Source organism: Arachis ipaensis, chromosome B08 (assembly GCF_000816755.2).
Source record: "Arachis ipaensis cultivar K30076 chromosome B08, Araip1.1, whole genome shotgun sequence".
In the NCBI taxonomy this organism is placed as follows: Eukaryota; Viridiplantae; Streptophyta; class Magnoliopsida; order Fabales; family Fabaceae; genus Arachis; species Arachis ipaensis.
This window is the reverse complement of record NC_029792.2, coordinates 33,250,245-33,256,679: the sequence shown is the minus strand read 5'-3', so window position 1 is coordinate 33,256,679 and position 6,435 is coordinate 33,250,245. Positions and strand designations below refer to the sequence as shown.

At 34.9% G+C, this 6,435-nt stretch overlaps 1 long non-coding RNA gene across 2 annotated transcripts; it reads left to right on the top strand.

Moving 5' to 3' along the window:
• Positions 2,618-5,440, top strand: LOC107614338. 2 transcript variants are annotated; one of them, XR_001614395.2, is made up of 4 exons: positions 2,618-2,641; positions 2,675-2,955; positions 5,062-5,120; positions 5,320-5,440. It is a non-coding gene; the product is annotated as an uncharacterized LOC107614338 (long non-coding RNA). The 2 variants fall into 2 exon arrangements; XR_001614394.2 differs by having other exon boundaries at positions 2,618-2,955.

The window sequence follows — 6,435 nt, the reverse complement described above, 5'->3', positions numbered from 1 at the left end:
AATGAGGAGAGAGAAAGTGGTCAGGAAGTTTTGAAAAAGATATGAATTGAAAAAGATTTTAAATTTTGAAAAAAAAATCTGAATTTTAAAAATAATATTTGAAAATTTGTTTTTAAAAATAGAGAGAAAAGATATTTTGGAATTTAAAGAGGAAAGAGAGAAACAATAAGATAGCCCAAGATTTAAAATTTTTAGATCTAATGCTCCTTGTTTTCGAAAATTCTGGAGGGAAAACACCAAAGAACACCAAACTTAAAAAATTTAAGATCAAGACGCAAGGAAAACTCAATAACACTTTGAAGACTCGCAAGAACACAAGAACATGAAGAAAGAACACCAAACTTAAAATTTTTAGAAAACCAAGATAAAATTTTTAAAAAACAAAGGAAAACCAACCAGAAAACACAAAACTTAAAGTTTGGCACGAGATTTTAATTCATCGAGACACAACAGAGCTCCTCACCCCCAACAATGGAGTTTATAGACTCATGCCGTCAAAAGATACAAAGTTCAGATCTAAAATGTCATCAGATGCGAAATAAACCTCTAAAAGTTGTTTAAATACTAAACTAGTAACCTAGGTTTACAGAAAATGAAAAAACTATGATAGATGGTGCAGAAATCCACTTCTAGGGCCCACTTGGTGTGTGCTGGGGCTGAGACTTAAGCTAATCATGTGCATAGGGCTGTTTTGGGCATTCAACGCCAGCTTTGGATCCTTTTCTGGCGTTGAACTCCAACTTGTAACTTGTTTCTGGCGCTGGACGCCAGACAGCAACATGGAACTGGCGTTGAATGCCAGTTTACATCCTCTATCCTTGAGCAAAGTATGGACTATTATATATTGCTGGAAAGCCCTGGATGTCTACTTTCCAACGCAGTTTGAAACGCACCATTTGAAATTCTGTAGCTCCAGAAAATCCACTTTGAGTGCAGAGAGGTCAGAATCCAACAGCATTAGCAGTCCTTTTTCAGCCTGAATCAGATTTTTGCTCAGCTCCCTTAATTTCAGCCAAAAAATACCTGAAATCACAGAAAAACACAAAAACTCATAGTAAAGTCCAGAAAGATGAATTTTGCCTAGAAACTACTGAAAATAAACTAAAAACTAACTAAAACACACTAAAAACTATATGAAATTAACCCCAAAAAGCGTATAAAATATCCGCTCATCACCCACTTATACTATTTGCATGGTTCTACATTTGCCTTCCTAATTATGTGCTTTGATTGAAAACATGCTTCTTTGGCCTTTAAATTGCTAATTATTAATCTTCTCTTATTACCATTAGATACCTTGATATGTGTGTTAAGTGATTTCAGAGATTACAGGGCAGGAATGGCTCAGAGGATGGAAAAGAAGCATGCAAAAGTGGAAGAAATACAAGAAGTTGGAGAAATTGCTAAGCTGTCCAGCCTGACTTCTCTGCACTCAAACGGCTATAAATTTAGCTACAGAGATCCAAACGACGCGGTTCCAGTTGCGTTGGAAAGCTAACGTCTGGGGCTTCGATTTGATATATAATATGCCATAGTTGCCCTTACGCTAGGCGACGCGACCGCATGCTCCATGCGGCCGCGTCGCAGTGACGGAAATCAGCGTGTTTGAATTCTTCTCCAGCGATTTCCGGGCTGTTTTCGACCCAGTTTGCGGCCCAGAAAACACAGATTATAGGCTATAAAGTGGGGGAATACATTCATTCATAAACAGGCTTTCAAATTCACTTTTCATGTTTTAGATGTAGTTTTTAGAGAGAAAGGTTCTCTCCTCTCTCTTAGGATTAGGATTTAAGACTTCTCTTAGTTTTAGGAGTGACTCTCAATCCCATGTTCAATGTTCTTTTTATTTATTTTCTCACTTTTTTTTATGACTCTTTATGATTGATTTTCTATTTTAATATATTTTGAGGTATTTCAGACTTATGATTGCTCTCTTTAATTTATGTTACTGTTGCTTCCCATCTGAAGGCATTTTTATTCCGGTAAATTTACTTTTTCCCTTTTGGTCTTGGTTAAGAAAGCAGTAACTCAGGAGTTACCTTATCTCAACATAATTGATAACTGTTATCTTTGCTAATTGAACTGAACTTCAAATAATCCCAACCTTTTCTTAGGAAATAAATAGGATTCGAAGATCAAACTAATTAGTCCCTTGACTTTCCTTTGCTTTAGTAAAGGTCAACTAAGTGGAATTAAGATTCAACTTTCATTATTATTGATAAGGATAACTAAGTCTGGACTTCTAATTTCTTATACCTTGCCAAGAGATTTTATTATTATTACTTTATTTTACTTATCATTTAAATATACCTGTGCCCATTGCCCAAACTCAACATTCTCCAGAAAACTCATAACCAATAATAAATACACCTCCCTGTAATTCCTTGAGAAGACGACCCGAGGTTTAAATACTCGGTTATCAATTTTAAAGGGGTTTGTTACTCGTGACAACCAAAACGTTTGTACGAAGGGATTTCTGTCAGTTTAGAGACTATATCTACAACGCGAATGTTTTTATGAAATTCTTTACTGGAAAAAATCCTAACGTCAGCCGTCAAATTTTATCACTAAAAACACATGTTCTCGCATCAACTCTCGCTTCCAAAGTTCAGAAACGCATACTTCCCCAAATTCAAGCTAGGTATTCTTTGGCTGACTTCGCTAGGTATTCTAGGTATCCTTTGGTTGAATTCGCTTTCTCTTCAACACCGCCTCCGTCCGACACCACCACCGGCGACCACCATCGCCTACCCTCTCTCTCTTCCTTATTCTCTTTCTTCCCCATTTCTCCATTTTTTCGTTCCTGCGTGCGACACCCCTGTTCGTGGAGTCACCCTCTGTCCGCGTTTTCAAGCACCGACAAGCAACCACCAACGGCGGCGACCTTCTGTGCCACTGCGACATCACCACCACCCCACCGCCTCTCCGTTCTTCTTCCTCCTTTCATCAATGCAGGTTCCCTTCCCTTGTTTCCTGTCTTTCTTTTCTTTATTTTCACTGCTTTTTTATTCTATTTTTAGAAATTTTGGTTAGGCTTAGGTTTGTTAAAACTTGTGTTTCTGGACTGAAATTGTTGTTGGCTGTATCTTTCTGAAATTACTGGGTTGAATGTTGCTTAGATTGAATTGAAATTTACTATTTTGAACTCTGCGCACCACATGTTCAAAGAAATGCCTGAATGGAATTTTTGATTTAATTTCCATGTCTGATCAGTATAGGCTTTACATTATGGTGATACTGCTAATGCTAACTTCACAACTTCCACGTGACTAGATCAGCATTACTCAACGTCACAGCATTACTATTTATTTGTTAAGTAGTAGTGAGTGTGGTAGCTAATAGGATTGCTAGCAATAATAAAGTAAAGACAAAAAGGGGTTTCACTACTTATATTCACTATTAATAGGATAGCTAGCAATATACTTATGTGATTTCTGATTCTCTCTTTTCTTTTTTTCTAAACAAAAATAGTATTCATATTGTTATAATAATAAAAATAAATATTTCAGTGCATGCCCATTGCTATTGCCATTGCCATATTTAAAAAAAAAGTAGTACTTGTCTTAGTCTCAGGCCTTTCTTTTTGATTTTGCTTCTATTCTTTGCACTTCATTTGTTTTACCCTTCCTTTCTTTTCCAATTGACATGTTTTTCACTTGTCCTTTCCCATTATAGAGAGCCGGTTTTTTGGTTAATTATAACTACAAACTGTTGAGTTATTTATCATAAGCACTATAGTATATTGTTGTTCTCTTAATTACTTGTAAGCCATAATTAAGGATAGATAGAGATAAGACTTCACTATTTTTCTGAACCCCAATTTGAATTTACAGCTGCATGTGAATCTGCTAGCTATATCTGGCCTTCTTCTTGTTGCCAACTACATACACCATCTCATTTTTATAAAAGTGGAAGTTGTCACCTTTGTTATTATTATCATGTACTTTTACTTTGGATGTATAGAAATGGAAGGACATTTAGGAACACGTACTATCATCTTTCTTCCAGTTCTATCTTATTACAAAAAAATATTGCTAACTTATTTGTTGATCATTAAAAGTTTTCAAATAAAATGTCATGGCTCGAGTTTTGATTTTATTTAATCTATTTACCTTGATCAATTATATTTTCTGGTACTATTACTACACTGTTTAGTTTTAGATTATGGTGCTTATGGTATTAGTTCAACTTGCTAGCTATATTTCAATGTCTCTAAATTGCATGCATTAATTTATGATTAATAGATAAGATCCATAACAATGGTCATTAGTGGACTGTTCTCTAGAATTAAACAGTTTAGTTGTGTATGACACAATCAAGATTTTGATCGGAACTATATGCCTGCCTGCCTCACAGACTGGCCGTCGACTAAAAATTACTTCGATCAGCATGTGGCTCGACGAATGTGGTGCGGTAGTGTGCCATTTTACAGAACCCATGTCAACCTAACCGTTTCATGAGTTTTGCTTAGGCTTGCCCAATAAAAAAGGGCTCACATGCTAATTACCAGTTTGGTTTTTCTTTTTATTTTTAGTGTCCTTTTAAGATATTTTGAACTGAATAGTGAAATCAAGAATGGGCTTATCGACATCATTATTCCTGTCTTAATGTTGAAACTACTGAAAATAGAAATCGAAATCGAAATCGAAGTGGTTGTAAACCTTGTGTATGCACCAATATCTCACTGCTGGAATTACTATCACTAGTTACTAGCTGGTGGAGAATTGATGTTTTACATAAAAATAGATGTTTCCAAAGTACATTATGGCCTCAAATAGATTCTTCTTCAGATGTTCTGTTTTCCTTTTGAAATCTGGAACAAATCTATTGGCTCTCTGGATTCCATCCTCATTTTTATTAATAATAGTCTCAAGACAAAAATATAAAAATATTAAAATAAATATTTTTTTTATTGTTTCAATACCTTATAGTTTATATAGTATTTTAACGTGACTTCCATTTCTTCTCAAACATTTAGAGTTATATCTATAGATTGCAATGATTCCCTGTTCCTAACTTTATATTTTGATTTTCTAACAACAGCATATACATTTGAAGCAGCTTTCTTAAAAGATTCCCTCTCTCTCTGGTGCTGCAAAGTTAGGGTTTCCTATGACCAGGTACACTACCCTTTTCATTTCTTCAATTACTGCTTGCTGTAATTTCAGCTCAGGTATTAGCAATTGCCAACTTCTGCTTATTCTTCATGTGTTGATTGTTTGCTTGATTTCTTGTTAGCTAGGTTTAAGTTTGTTGAAATTTGAAATTTGGTTACTGATTAAGCATTTTGTTACTAACTGATTCTGTTTTCTGGTTTAGCTTCTTGGAGCTTAGTTAGTTTTCTGCTTCTTTGTGAAGTATGAGGAATCATCAATATTGAAAGAATATTCAGTTTTTTGCTACCGAACTCAAGATTCTGATATACTCTTTTGTAATATTTGATATTTCTATGCAGCATTTCATAGTGGGAACTATAGTGGTGTGGGTCAATAGAATCTTTTGATCAAAGAAACAATAGTGGAGTATTTGGTTCTTCAGCATATACACTATCACAAAGTATTGGTAGAGTTTAAGACTCCCAGAAAAGCTATTCAAGGTTTAACCTTCTACTTTTTTATTTATTTATTATCTCTGTTAAATTATTGAGTTTTATTTTATCTTTATCTTTATCTTTATCATTCCTTTGATATATAGGAAATTAAATTCATTAATAATGGAAAACCAGAACCGAAGTTGGATGTATGATAGAACGTATGATCAGAGGCGGGGTCTTAAACCCAGTTTTATTAAAGGGGTAAATGAATTTGTGGATGTGTGTACTAGAACTCATGAATTTCTCAGAGGAGGTTTAGTTAGGTGTCCATGTGCCAGATGTCAATGTGGGACGTTTAAACAGTTGATCGACATTAAGATTGATCTATATACTCATGGGTTTAAACCTAATTATTGGGTTTGGACAGAGCATGGAGAAGAGATACCCACAGAGAATCAGATTAGGATAGAAGAAGATATTGAAAGTAGCTCTGAATTAGGTGGTGTTACATGGGAAGAAAATTTTGATCGTTATCATGAGATGGTTGTTGATGCTTTACAACCTGAGTTTCACATGTACATGCAACCAACAGTGGAGGAACCAAATCGAGATGCTAAGAGATTTTATAACCTCTTAGATTCAGTTAGTAAATCCTTGTGGGAAAATTGTATTCATTCACGATTGTCACTTGCTAGTAGGATGCTGAGTATAAAATCAGAGGGAAACCAATCCCAGGGATCTTTTGACCAGTGGGAAACTTTGTTTAGAGAAATGCAAACAACTCCAAATGAAATTCCTGCTAATTACTATGAAGCTAAGAAAATTGTTTCCCAACTTGGGTTTAAGGAGGTTAAGATAGATTGTTGTGTCAATGGTTGTATGATATATTACAAAGAGGACAA